The sequence below is a fragment of the Oncorhynchus masou genome, chromosome 20, assembly GCF_036934945.1.
Source record: "Oncorhynchus masou masou isolate Uvic2021 chromosome 20, UVic_Omas_1.1, whole genome shotgun sequence".
In the NCBI taxonomy this organism is placed as follows: Eukaryota; Metazoa; Chordata; class Actinopteri; order Salmoniformes; family Salmonidae; genus Oncorhynchus; species Oncorhynchus masou.
In genome coordinates, this window is record NC_088231.1 from 52,725 (window position 1) to 66,509 (window position 13,785).

General features: G+C 40.6%; 1 protein-coding gene across 4 annotated transcripts in view; it reads left to right on the forward strand.

The window, feature by feature from the left end:
* Window positions 1-9,919, forward strand: part of cntrob (centrobin, centrosomal BRCA2 interacting protein) — a 34,907-nt gene extending 24,988 nt beyond the window's left edge. For 2 of the 4 annotated variants that reach the window (XM_064925955.1, XM_064925958.1), the window contains exons 18-21: window positions 7,702-7,757; window positions 7,862-7,972; window positions 8,077-8,176; window positions 9,681-9,919. The gene's annotated coding sequence lies outside the window, so the exon portion shown is untranslated. Of the gene's footprint in view, window positions 1-7,701; window positions 7,758-7,861; window positions 7,973-8,067; window positions 8,177-9,680 lie in introns of all 4 variants that reach the window. The other 2 variants (XM_064925956.1, XM_064925957.1) reach the window with 2 other exon arrangements.
* The last annotated feature ends 3,866 nt before the right edge of the window (window positions 9,920-13,785 follow it).

Consider the following 13,785-nt stretch of genomic DNA (forward strand, 5'->3'; position numbering starts at 1 on the left):
GGCATTGAAGGTGAAACGTGGCTGGGTCTTTCAGCATGACAATGATCCCAAACACACCGCCCGGGCAACGAAGGAGTGGCTTCGTAAGAAGCATTTCAAGGTCCTGGAGTGGCTTAGCCAGTCTCCAGATCTCAACCCCATAGAAAATCTTTGGAGGGAGTTGAAAGTCCGTATTGCCCAGCAACAGCCCCAAAACATCACTGCTCTAGATGAAATCTGCATGGAGGAATGGGCCAAAATACCAGCAACAGTGTGTGAAAACCTTGTGAAGACTTACAGAAAATGTTTGACCTCTGTCATTGCCAACAAAGGGTATATAACAAAGTATTCAGATAAACTTTTGTTATTGACCAAATACTTATTTTCCACCATAATTTGCAAATAAATTCATTAAAAATCCTACAACGTGATTTTCTGGATTTTTTTTGTCTCATTTTGTCTATCATAGTTGAAGCGTACCTATGATGAAAATTGGCCTCATCTTTATAAGTGAGAGAACTTGCACAATTGTTAGCTGTCTAAATACTTTCTTGCCCCAGTGTATATGATGACAGACAGCAGCAGCAGCGTAAAAGAGGGATTGGGGGAGGCACTCAATGTAAATAGTCCGGGTAGCCATTTGATTACCTGTTCAGGAGTCTTATGGCTTGGGGGTGAAAATTGTTGATATGCCTTTTTGTCCTCGACTTGGCTCTCCGGTACCGCTTGCCATGCGGTAGTAGAGAGAACACTCTATGACTGGGGTGGCTGGGGTCGTTGACAATTTTTAGGACCTTCCTCTGACACTGCCTGGTGTAGAGGTCCGGGAATGCAGGTACGCACTACCTGTAGTGGCTTGCGGTCGGTGGCCGAGCAGTTGCCGTACCAGGCAGTTATGCAACCAGTCAGGATGTGCTCGATGTTGCAGCTGTAGAACCTTTTGAGGATCTGAGGACCCAAGCCAAATCTTTTTAGTTTCCTGAGGGGGAATTGGCTTTGTTGTGCCCTCTTCAAGACTATCTTGGTGTGTTTGGACCATTCTCGTTTGTTGTTGATGTGGACACCAAGGAATTTGAAGCTCTCAACCTGCTCCACTACTGCCCCGTCGATGAGAATGGGGACGTGCTCGGTGCTCCTTTTCCTGTAGTCCACAATCATCTCCTTAGTCTTGGTTACGTTGAGTGATAGGTTGTTATTCTGGCACCACCCAGCCAGGTCTCTGACCTAGTCCCTATATGCTGTCACGTCGTTGTTGGTGATCAGGCCTACCACTGTTGTGTCGTCTGCAAACTTAATGATGGTGTTGGAGTCGTGCCTGGCCATGCAGTCGTGGGTGAACAGGGAGTACAGGAGGGGACTGAGAACGCACCCCTGAAGATGCTCTCGGAGGATCAGCGTGGCAGATGTGTTGCTACCTACCCTCACCACCTGGGGGTGGCCCGTCAGGAAGTCCAGGATCCAGTTGCAGAGGGAGGTGTTTAGTCCCAGGGTCCTTACCTTATTGATGAGCTTTGAGGGTACAATGGTGTTGAATGCTGAGCTGTAGTCAGTGAATAGCATCCTCATGTAGGTGTTCCTTAGTTGTGAATGTTGACCTGTTTAAAGGTCTTACACAATTCTTCTACGGAGAGCGTGATCACACAGTCGTCTGGAACAGCTGATCCTCTCATGCATGCCTCAGTGTTGCTTGCCTCGAAGCGAGCATAGAAGTGATTTTGCTCACCTGGTAGGCAGCTCGTGGCTGTGCTTGCTTCCCTTTTATAGTCTGTAATAGTTTGAAAGCCCTGCCACATAAGATAAGCGTCAGAGCCGGTGTAGTACGATTCAATCTTAGCCCTGTATTGACGCTTTGCCTGTTTGATGATTCGTCGGAGTGGCCATTGAAGGTATGCATTTGCCCACTGAAGTCGGTTAAGATGCCGAAATGTAGTCCGGTCAAGATCCTGGTGAGGACGACGAGCACGCAGATTAGCTTCCCTGAGAAAGTTTCTGATGGTCAGTGCAGAAATTCTTCAGTTGTTCAAACCCAGTTTCATCAGCTGTCCGGGTGTCTGATCTCAGAGGAGATCCTGGGCTGTCGTGGTTACACTTGGTTAGCCAAAGTCTCTAAAACGATGTTAGAGGCGGCTTATGGTAGATAAATAACAATACATTCTCTGGTAACAGCTCTGCTGGACATTCCTGCAGTCAGCATGCCAATTGCACACTCCATCAAAACTTGATACATCTGTGGCATTGTGTTATGTGACAAAACTGCTCATTTTAAAGTGGCATTTTATTGTCCCCAGTTCAAAGTGCACCTATGTTATGATCATGCTGTTTAATCAGCTTCTTGATATGCCACACGTCAGGTGTATGCATTATCTTGGCAAAGGATAAATGCTCACTAATGTAAACAAATTTGTACACACAATTTGAGAGAAATAAGCTTTTTGTACATATGAACAATTTCCAAGAGATTTTATTTCAGCACATGAAACACAGGACCAACACTTTACATGTTGTGTTTATATTTTTGTCTAGTGTACTCATGAGAAAGCTGATTCGGCTAAAAGCTGAAATAAAATATCTCAAATTGTTCATTTGTACAAAAAGCAAATTGTGTGTACAAATGTGTTTACATAGTGAGCATTTCTCCTTTGTTGTTAATATATCCTGTCTGATTCCCAGTTCTTTCACTAGATGGCATGCCGTCTCTTGGCCACTTGAAACCAGTTGCGTCTGGTTTGGGTACTGGGTCACTGCGCAAAATGGCTAAATTAATTTTTAATTAAGCCTTTGCATAGTTTTAATTTTAAATTAAACGTCAAACTTTTTTTCCCATTCACCTTTCCTATTGTAAATAATGAGCGAGCTAAACGGCACATATGAAGGATGCATAGATGGTAATGTGGCTGGGGAAGGAAATGCATTGCTTAACAATGACCATCAGGGTGTACCCTTTCAATGATTACTATTAAATTTGAGTTACATTTTTAAATATTAGTCTTTTTTATCTTTAGAATTACTAGTCTGACGCATATACCTTATACCTTATTTCCCCTAATGTGCGACGTGCGTAAACTATATAAGTAACTCAAAAATGATACTTACAATTTGCTGCACGCACAAAACAAATATTTAGCTAACAAGGCTCTGTTTTTACCAAGCAAATGCTTGATTTTGTAAGAAGCTAACCATTTAGCTAGATAGCTTACTAGTTACTAAATTAGCAATCCAAATGCATTTAGCACATTTTAGACAGTTAACTTAATAGTTATAAGATATTGAGCTGGCAAACATTTAGTTGTGAATTCCATACTGTAATTAGATCACCTGGTGCATGCTGCACAACAGTGAGTGACTCCCAAGTCTCCATTCCCTCATCGTTGTGCGCTTGTAAACAAACATCAAGCTTACGGTACGGGGACTACCGTAAGCTTCATAATAATGTGACGGGTGAAATGAAGAACATAATGATCTCTATCTCCTAACATATTGCACAAGTTGACTGAAGATATTTAATTAAAAAGGAGCTACAAATATTACATAGTTTTGACGCTTTTGAAAAACCATTCCGAGGCTTTTTCCAAATACCCCGGCCCATGCTTAGCTGCTGTATTTAATATTAAGCAAACAAGAGCTCATATTCCTCTTCAAATAGTCTATTAGTTTAAACCTGTTATGGCAAGGCAATCCCCTAGGGGAATTTTACAGCGAAAACACAACATATATTTGTTAGACCACCACCAAATCAAAAAAAACACAGCCATTTTTCCCAGCCAGAGATAGTCACAAAAGCAGGATTAGAGTTAAAATCATTCACTAACCTTTTGAAAATCTTCATCAGATGACACTCATATGACATGTTACACAATACACTTATGTTTTGTTAGATAATATGCATATTTATATCCACAAATCTCGGTTTACATTGACACCATGTTCAGAAATGCCTCCAAAGTATCTGGAGGAATTATAGAAAGCTACGCCAGATAACAGAAATACTCATCATAAACTTTGACTAAAGATACATGTTCTACATATAATTAAAGATACACTGGTTCTTAATGCAACTGCTGTGTCAGATTTTTTTTAAACGTTACAAAAAAAGCCCACCATGCAATAATCTGAGACAGCGCTCAGACGTAAATATATTTCTCCGCCATTTTGGATTCAACAAATACGAAATTACATCATAAATATTCCCTTACCTTTGATCTTTCATCAGAATGCAGTGCAAGGAGTCCTAGTTCCACAATAAATCGTTGTTTTGTTCCATAATGCCCAATACTAGTGTCCAATTAGCTGCGTTTGCTAGCACTTTCAGCTCACGTGCCCAAAAGCTGACGCTGGTCCAGGAGAACTCGGACGAAAACTTCAAAAAGATATATTCCAGGTCGACTAAACTGGTCAAACTAAGCAGAGAATCAATCTTCAGGATGTTATTTCATATATATCCAATAACGTTCCAACCGGATCATACGTTTTCATCTGCAGCCAAATGGAACGACGGTGACACCCACAGACAAATGCGCCACAGGGAAATTGCATTCTGCCTGCCCTATGTGTTCTGTTCAGACACAATTCAAACAGTTTTAGAAACTTCAGTGTTTTCTATCCAATAGTAGTAATAATAATAATAATAATTTGCATATATTAGTAATCTAGGACAGAGTAGGATGCAGTTCACTATGGGCACGCAATTCATCCAAAGTGAAAATACTGCCCCCTATCCCCAACAAGATAAGAAATGCAACAACAAAATTCCCTTCAAGTTATTCTATGGAACTCCAAGAGCTAAGCAGCGTTTTTTAAAGAGAAAGGTCAGTGGAGAGCAGGTGCAAAAGACAAGATGCTTTAAGTTAGAAGCTTATGTATAACACATTCATTAGTTAAATGTAAGGCTAATACTGCATTGAATGTATCACCTAAAAGAGGTAGGCTAGGACATCTATATACAGTACCAGTCAAAACTTTGTGCCCACCTACTCATTCAAGGGTGTTTCTTTATTTTTACTATTTTCTACATTGTAGAATAGTAGTGAAGACATCAACACTTTGAAATAACACATATAGAATCATGTATTAACCAACAAGTGTTAAACAAATACAAATATATTTCAGATTCTTCAAAGTAGCTTTGCACACTCTTGGCATTCTCTCAACCAGCTTCATGAGGAATGCTTTTCCAACCGTCTTGAAGGAGTTCCCACATATGCTGAGCATTTGTTGGCTGCTTTCCCTTCCATCTGCTGTCCAACTCACCCCACACCATCTCATTTCGGTTTAGGTCTGGTGATTTGCGGAGGTCATCTGATGCAGCACTCAATCACCCTCCTTGTTCAAATAGCCCTTCCACAGCCTGGTGGTGTGTTTTGGGTCATTGTCCTGTTGAAAAACAAATGATAGTCCCACTAAGTGCAAACCAGATGGGATGGTGTGTTGCTGCAGAATGCTGTGGTAGCCATACTGGTTAAGTGTGCCTTGAATTCTAAATAAATCAGCGTCATCAGCAAAGCACCATCACACCTTCTCTTCCATTATTCACGGTGGGAACCACACATTTCTTAGCAGCAATTCGACTATGAAGGCCTGATTCATGCAGTCTCCTCTAAGCAGTTGATGTTGAGATGTGTGTATTTCTGCAATTCTGAAGCACTTATTTGGGCTGCAATTTCTGAGGCTGGTAACTAATGAACTTGAAGAAACTTTCAAAGTTCTCAATTTTCAGTATTGACTGACCTTCATGTCTTAAAGTAATGATAGACTGTCGTAATGATGGACCTTGTCACAACACAACAAAAATATATATAATTGACCCATGGTCACACTAGAGTTCTTCTGTGGAGATGGGAGAACCTTCCAGAAGGACAACCAACTCTGTAGCACACCATCAATCAGGCCTTTATGGTAGAGTGGCTCGACTGAAGCCACTCTTCAGTAAAAGGCACATGACAGCCCTCTTGGAGTTTGCCAAAAGGCACCTAAAGACTTTGACCATGAAAAACAAGATTCTCTGGTCTGATGAAACCAAGATTAAACTCTTTGGCCTGAATACCTAAGCACACAGCCAAGACAATGTGGGAGTGGCTTCGGGACAAGTCTCAATGTCCTTGAGTGGACCCGCCAGAGCCCGTACTTGAACCCAATTGAACGTCTCTGGAGAGACCTGAAAAAATTTGTGCAACCTGACAGAGCTTGAGAGGATCTGCAGAGGATAATGGGAGAAACTCCCCAAATACAGGTGTGCCAAGCTTGTAGCGTCATACCCAAGAAGACTCGAGGCTGTAATAACTGCCAAAGGTGCACTGAGTAAAGGGTCTGAATACATATGTAAATTAGATTTCCATATTATTTTTTTATACATTTGCAAACATTTCTAAAAACCTGTTTTTACTTTTGGGTATATTGTGTTGAGTGAAAAAATGATTTAATCAATTTCATAATAAAAGCTGTAACATAACAAAATGTGGAAAAAGTCAAGGATAAAGTCAAGAATAATTTCCGAATGCACTGTATCTTGATTAGATAAGTATTCAACCCCCTGAGTCCATACATATTGATACAACTGTAGCTAATATGGTGAGATGTCTGTCCATAATAAAGTGCTGTTCTACCTTCTTAACAGCACTACCAACAAGGCAGGTTCTACAAGCTCTAGTTTTGTCACACCTGGACTACTGTTCAGTAAATTGGTCAGGTGCCATCAAGAGGGACTAAGGAAAATTGCAATTATCTCAGAACAGGGCAGCACAGCTGGCCCTTGGATGTACACAGCAAACATTAATAATGTCTATCCTGGCTCAAAATAGAGATATTGACTTCACAAATTGTATTTGTGAGAGGTATTGACATGTTGAAAGCACCGAGCTGTCTGTTTAAACGACTAACACAGCTCAGGCACCCATGCATACCCCACAAGACAAGATTTCACAGTCCCTTAAGTCCAGAACAGACTTTAGGAGGCGCACAGTACTACATAGAGCCATGACTACATGGAACTCTATTCTACGTCAGGTAACTGATGCAAGCACAAATATAGGCACAGACACATGCATAGACACATGATAACATACATACATTCACATGGATTTTGTGTTGTAGATATGTGGTAGTGGAGTATGGGCCTGAGGGCACCTTTTTTTTGCAGTTTTACTTTAGTGCCTTGTTGCAAACAGGATGCATGTTCTGGAATATTGTTATTCTGTACATTTCTGTCAATTGGGTTAGTATTGTGGAGTAACTAATATGTTGATCCATCCTCAGTTTTCTCCTGTCACAGCCATTAAACTCGAACTGTTTTAAAGTCACCATTGGCCTCATGGTAAAATCCCTGAATGGTTTCCTTCCTCTCCGGCAAGGGAGTTGGGAAGGACGCCTGTATCTTTGTAGTGTTGGGAAACTGCCCTGGTCTTTGTAGTTGAATCTGTGTTTGAAATTCACTGCTCAACTGAGGGATCTTACAGATAATTGTATGTGTATGGTACAGAGATGAGGTAGTCATTCAAAAATCATATTAAACACTATTTTTGCACACAGAGTGAGTCCATGCAACTTATTATGTGACTTGTTAAGCTTATTTATCAGCTTTTCACAGTTATTTATTCGTAGAAAGCGAGTGGGTTTGGTTGTTAAATCTTAGTAAGTCTCGGTAACCCGGTTCCCACTTTTTAACCCTGCTATGAACTGTCTATTAAGGAAAACCAATGAGACCCCTCTCTCCATCTGTCTTTCTATCAGTTGTTAGATCGTTCTCCAGGAGAGCCAGTGGAGAAGTCCAGCTCAGGACAACACAGGTAACCTTGGCAACTAGTATTCTAATATTACAAGGTATATTTATCTCAAGGGTGGTGAAGCATAATGTGTGTTTTATTTACCTGGGGGGGGTGTGTGTGTTTAGGTCTGGGGTCATCGTGGGACAGTGTGAAGATTCAGCTTCACGCCCCTCTGGAAACTCCCTCCTCCCCTGGAGCCCAAACCAGACACCCCACATGCAATCCAACTAACACAGGTGTGCTGCATACACACAAATATACAAACACAAAAATAGCCTGGGAATATATATATATATATATTTCAGTTTATAAACCCACCTCCACCCCTGAGTGTTTGCAGGTCAGGTGTCAGCCCAGCTCAGGTCTCTCCTGGCGCAGTTCCCCTCCCAGCCTGACAGGGCGGCGCACTCTCTGCAGTTGCTCTCTAAGCTAACCCATGGGTAAACCACAGACACACACCCCTTATGAACCTACCTTTCCACAACAAACATTTAACAAGCTGTATTTCAGAATGTAATTGGAGCTCTGAGCATTCAGACTGCAGTTTATTGTGGCTGTATATTGTGTGTGTATTAAGGTTTGTGTTTCATATTGTCTATTTTTTAAATTTACCTTAATTGAATCAAGGAGTCACCATTGTGACCAGTGTCTCTTTGGAGGGAGACCTGTATATACATTACCAGTCAAAAGTTTTAGAACACCTACTCATTCAAGGGTTTTTCTTTATTTTTACTATTTTCTACATTGTAGAATAAGAGTGAAGACATCAAAACTATGAAATAACACATATGTAGTAACCATAAAAGTGTGAAAGAAATCCAAATATATTTTATATTTCAGATTCTTCAAATAGCCACCCGTTCATATTATTGCAAGAACAGCTCAAATAAGCAAAGAGAAACAACAGTCCATTACTTTAAGACATGAAGATCAGTCAATACGGAACATTTCAAGAACTTTGAAAGTTTCTTCAAGTGCAGTCGCAAATACCATCAAGCTCTATGATGAAACTGGCTCTCGTGAGGACCGCCACAGGAGTGGAAGACCCAAAGTTACCTGTGCTGGAGAGGATACGTTCATTAGAGTTACCAGCCACAGAAATTGCAGCCCAAATAAATGCATCACAGAGTTCAAGTAACAGGCACATCTCAACATCAACTGTTCAGAGGAGACTGCATGAATCAGGCCTTCATGGTCAAATTTCTGCAAATAAACCACTACTAAAGGACGAAGAAGAGACTTGCTTGGGCCAAGAAACAAGAGCAATGGACAATTGACCGGTGGAAATTTGTCCTTTGGTCAGGTGTCCAAATTGGATATTTTTGGTTTCACCTGCCCGTGTCTTTGTGAGATGCAGTGTGGGTGAACGGATGATCTCTGCATGTGTATTTCCCACCGTAACGCGTGATGGTGTTATGGTGTGGGGTTGTTTTGCTGGTGATACTGTCTGTGATTTATTTAGAATTCACGGCACACTTAACCAGCATGGCTACCACAGCATTATGCAAACCATCTGGTTTGGGCTTAGTGGGACTATGATTTGTTTTTCAATAGGACAATGACCCAAAACACACCTCCAGGCTGTGTAAGGGCTATTTTACAAAAGAGGAGAGTGGTGGAGTATTGCATCAGATGACCTTGATTTGTTTAACACTTTTGGTTTCTACATGAATTCATAGGTGTCATTTCATAGTTTTGATGTCTTCACTATTATTCTACAATGTAGAAGATAATTAAAATAAAGAACCGCAAGAATGAGTAGGTGTCCTAAAACGTTTGACCAGTATTGTCCAATTTCATGAAATACATAAAAAGTGAAATACAATATCAAACAAATAAAATACTGCACACTACCTATTGAACAGAGAAACACAAATGTACACAATATTTACAAAACAAAGTGAACACATTCATTTATAAAAATCCTCTGTCCGGGCTGTATAGGTCTGTTGGTGAGTGTGAGGAGAAGCCGAGCCGCCTGAAGAAGAGCGAACCACTCCTCCAGAACTCTGGAATGTCCCGGGTAACTAGTCAGGGGTCCGGGCTGAGGGGTCAGGTGCCGGGTATGAGGGGCAGAAGGGGGTGGCAGGGAAGGGGGGGAGCGTGGAGATGATGTTTTTGTTAAAAAGCTGTTTTACCACATCACATATGTTTGTGACTGTTATTAAAATCTACTTTTTCTATTCATGAGGTTCTGTGTGTTTTCTAAACAACTTTTTAATAATATCTTTTTTTAAATTTAACCTCTAGAGGAACGATATCCTGTCCTCGAGATGATTGCGCTAATGTAGGCTAATGTGATTAGCATGAGGTTGTAGGAAACAAAAATAAATCCCAGGACATAGACATAACTGATATGAGCAGATAGATTAACAAGAATTTAAGCTAACTGCACTGTCCAATTTACAGTAGCTATTACAGTGAAAGAATACCATGCTATTGTTTGAGGAGAGTGCAAAATTATGAACTTAAAAATTTATGAATAAACCAATTAGGCACATTTGGGCAGTCTTGATACAACATTTTGAATAGATATGCAATAGTTCATTGGATCAGTCTAAAACTTTGCCATACATTCCTGGCATCTAGTTGCCAAAGTCTATATTGCGCCTGGGCTAGAATAATTCATTATGGCCTTTCTCTTGCATTTCAAAGATAATGGTACAAGTATTATTTTTTAAATGTGTTTTTTCTTTGTATTGTCTTTTACCAGATCTAATGTGTTATTCTCTCCTACTTTAATTTTACATTTCCACAAACTTAAGTGTTTCCTTTCAAATGGTATCAAGAATATTTATAGCCTTGCTTTTCAGGTCCTGAGCTACAGGCAGTTAGATTTGGGTATGTCATTTTAGGCGAAAATTTTAAAAAGGGGCAGATCCTTAAGAGTTAACCTTTATATAACTAGGCAAGTCAGTTAAGGACAAATTATTATTTTACAATGATGGCCTACCCTGGCCAAATCCTCCCCTAACCAGGACGACAATTGTGTGCCGCCTTATGGGTCTCCGGATCATGGCCGGTTGTGATACAGCCTGGGATCGAACCAGGGTCTGTAGTGATGCCTCTAGCACTGAGATGCCATGCCTTAGACCACTGCGCAACTCTGAAGCCCAAGTGAGAATAGAAATATGATCTCCCTCGTCCCTCTTACTCACATTAGGGAGTGTGTGAGGCCACTCGTTTAGATCACTTAAATGTTTGACAATCTCCACTCACCACTCACTCACTGATCCTCTGACACTTATCCTCTGATCCCACAACATAGGAAAAATAAGGTAGAGAAGCCACCTCTTTCTGTCCCTCTCATTCTGATGATCATAGAGATTGGGCTGTTGTCTGATGTATTTATTATGGATCCCCATTAGCCAAAGCAGCAGCTACTCTTCCTGGTGTCCAGCAAAATTAAGACAGTTTATACAATTTGAAAAAATTACAATCCATTCAGATTTCACAGCACACTGTGCCATCAGGCCCCGACTCCACCACTATCACATATCTACAGCAAATGGATATCCGTCAAAAATACAAAACCTTGCATAACACGTTTGTTTAACAGGTACGGAAGGCTGCTTAGACTGACCCCTGTAATATTAGAATGCATGTTGACGACCCTAGCTGCAGTTTAGTTCATGTCATAGAAAACATTAAGATGGACTCAACTTGTTTGCCATATATTAAAGATACAAATTGGCTGAAAATAATTGGCATAAATAGAAAAATATACCAGTTACATTTGAGGACAAAAAGGTTGACAGCTGCACCATACAGGTTGCAAAATAAATGGGAAAGGATTTACAATGTTCTGACACATGGTTTATTAACTTTTAAAAGTTTTTCAATTTAAATTATTATAAATTCTTGCCACCAACAGAATGCTATATACAGTGGGGAGAACAAGTTTTTGATACTCGATTTTGCAGGTTTTCCTACTTACAAAGCATGTAGAGGTCTGTAATGTTTTATCATAGGTACACTTCAACTGTGAGAGACAGAATCTAGAACAAAAATCCAGAAAATCACATTGTATGATTAAGTAATTAATTTGCATTTTATTGCATGACATAAGTATTTGATACATCAGAAAATCAGAACTTAATATTGGTACAGGAACCTTTGTTTGCAATTACAGAGATCATACGTTTCCTGTAATTCTTGACCAGGTTTGCACACACTGCAGCAGGGTTTTTGGCCCACTCCTCCATACAGACCTTCTCCAGGTCCTTCAGGTTTCGGGGTTGTCGCTGGGCAATACGGAATTTCAGCTCCCTCCAAAGATTTTCTATTGGGTTCAGGTCTGGAGACTGGCTAGGCCACTCTAGGACCTTGAGATGCTTCTCACGGAGCCATTCCTTAGTTGCCCTGGCTGTGTGTTTTGGGTTGTTGTCATGCTGAAAGACCCAGCCACGACCCATCTTCAATGCTCTTACTGAGGGAAGGAGGTTGTTGGCCAAGACCTCACGATACATGGCCCCATCCATCCTCCCCTCAATACGGTGCAGTCGTCCTGTCCCCTTTGCAGAAAAGCATCCCCAAATAATGATGTTTCCACCTCCATGCTTCACGGTTGGGATGGTGTTCTTGGGGTTGTACTCATCCTTCTTCTTCCTCCAAACACGGCAAGTGGAATTTAGACCAAAAAGCTCTATTTTTGTCTCATCAGACCACATGACCTTCTCCCATTCCTCCTCTGGATCATCCAGATGGTCATTGGCAAGGGGGACCTTGCGTGCGCTGCAGGATTTTAATCCATGATGGCGTAGTGTGTTACTAATGGTTTTCTTTGAGACTGTGGTCCCAGCTCTCTTCAGGTCATTAACCAGGTCCTGCCGTGTAGTTCTGGGCTGATCCCTCACCTTCCTCATGATCATTGATGCCCCACGAGGTGAGATCTTGCATGGAGCCTCAGACCCAAGGTGATTGACCGTCATCTTGAACTTCTTCCATGTTCTAATAATTGCGCCAACAGTTGTTGCCTTCTCACCAAGCTGCTTGCCTATTGTCCTGTAGCAAATCCCAGCCTTGTGCAGGTCTACAATTTTATCCCTGATGTCCTTACACAGCTCTCTGGTCTTGGCCATTGTGGAGAGGTTGGAGTCTGTTTGATTGAGTGTGTGGACAGGTGTCTTTTATACAGGTAACGAGTTCAAACAGGTGCAGTTAATACAGGTGATGAGTGGAGAACAGGGGGGATTCTTAAAGAAAAACGAACAGGTCTGTGAGAGCCGGAATTCTTACTGGTTGGTAGGTGATCAAATACTTATGTCATGCAATAAAATGCAAATTAATTACTTAAAAATCATACAATGTGATTTTCTGGATTTTTGTTTTACATTCTGTCTCTCGCAGTTGAAGTGTACCTATGATAAAAAATCCAGACCTCTACATGCTTTGTAAGTAAGAAACACTGACGATTTTGCAGGTTATCAAATACTTGTTCTCCCCACTGTATATAGATATATATATAGAGAGTGATATTTTCCTGCAAAGAGACGGAATCACTTAATAATTTATTCTGGTAATTCCCCTATGTAGCTGGTTTCTGATCACAAGTTCAGGAATAAAATCACAACATTCCCTTAAAATGAACCTTTGGAAAGCCAAGTCGGTCAATAATAATACTCGTAGGAAATGTTTTCGTGCAATTAGAATGGTTCAAAATGTATATAAAACATTTACAGCACAATTAAGTATATGGCACATGGAAACCAACCGAGGGTGGTCTATGGTGATAGGTGGGACAAAAGTGCTTATGTTAGGTAATATATTATTGTAATGTGATTGCTGTATATAAAAGTACCATGTTTGTCAAAATTATATGTAAAATGTACAGTACCAGTCAGTACTACTCATTCAAGTGTTTTTCTTTATTTTTTACTATTTTCTATATTGAAGAATAATAGTCAAGGCATCAAAACTATGAAATAAAACATACGGAATCATGTAGTAACCAAAAACGTGTTAAAAAAATCTTCAAAGTAGCCACCCTTTGCCTTGCACACAATTTGGCATTCTCTCAACCAGCTTCCTGAGGTAGTCACCTGGAATG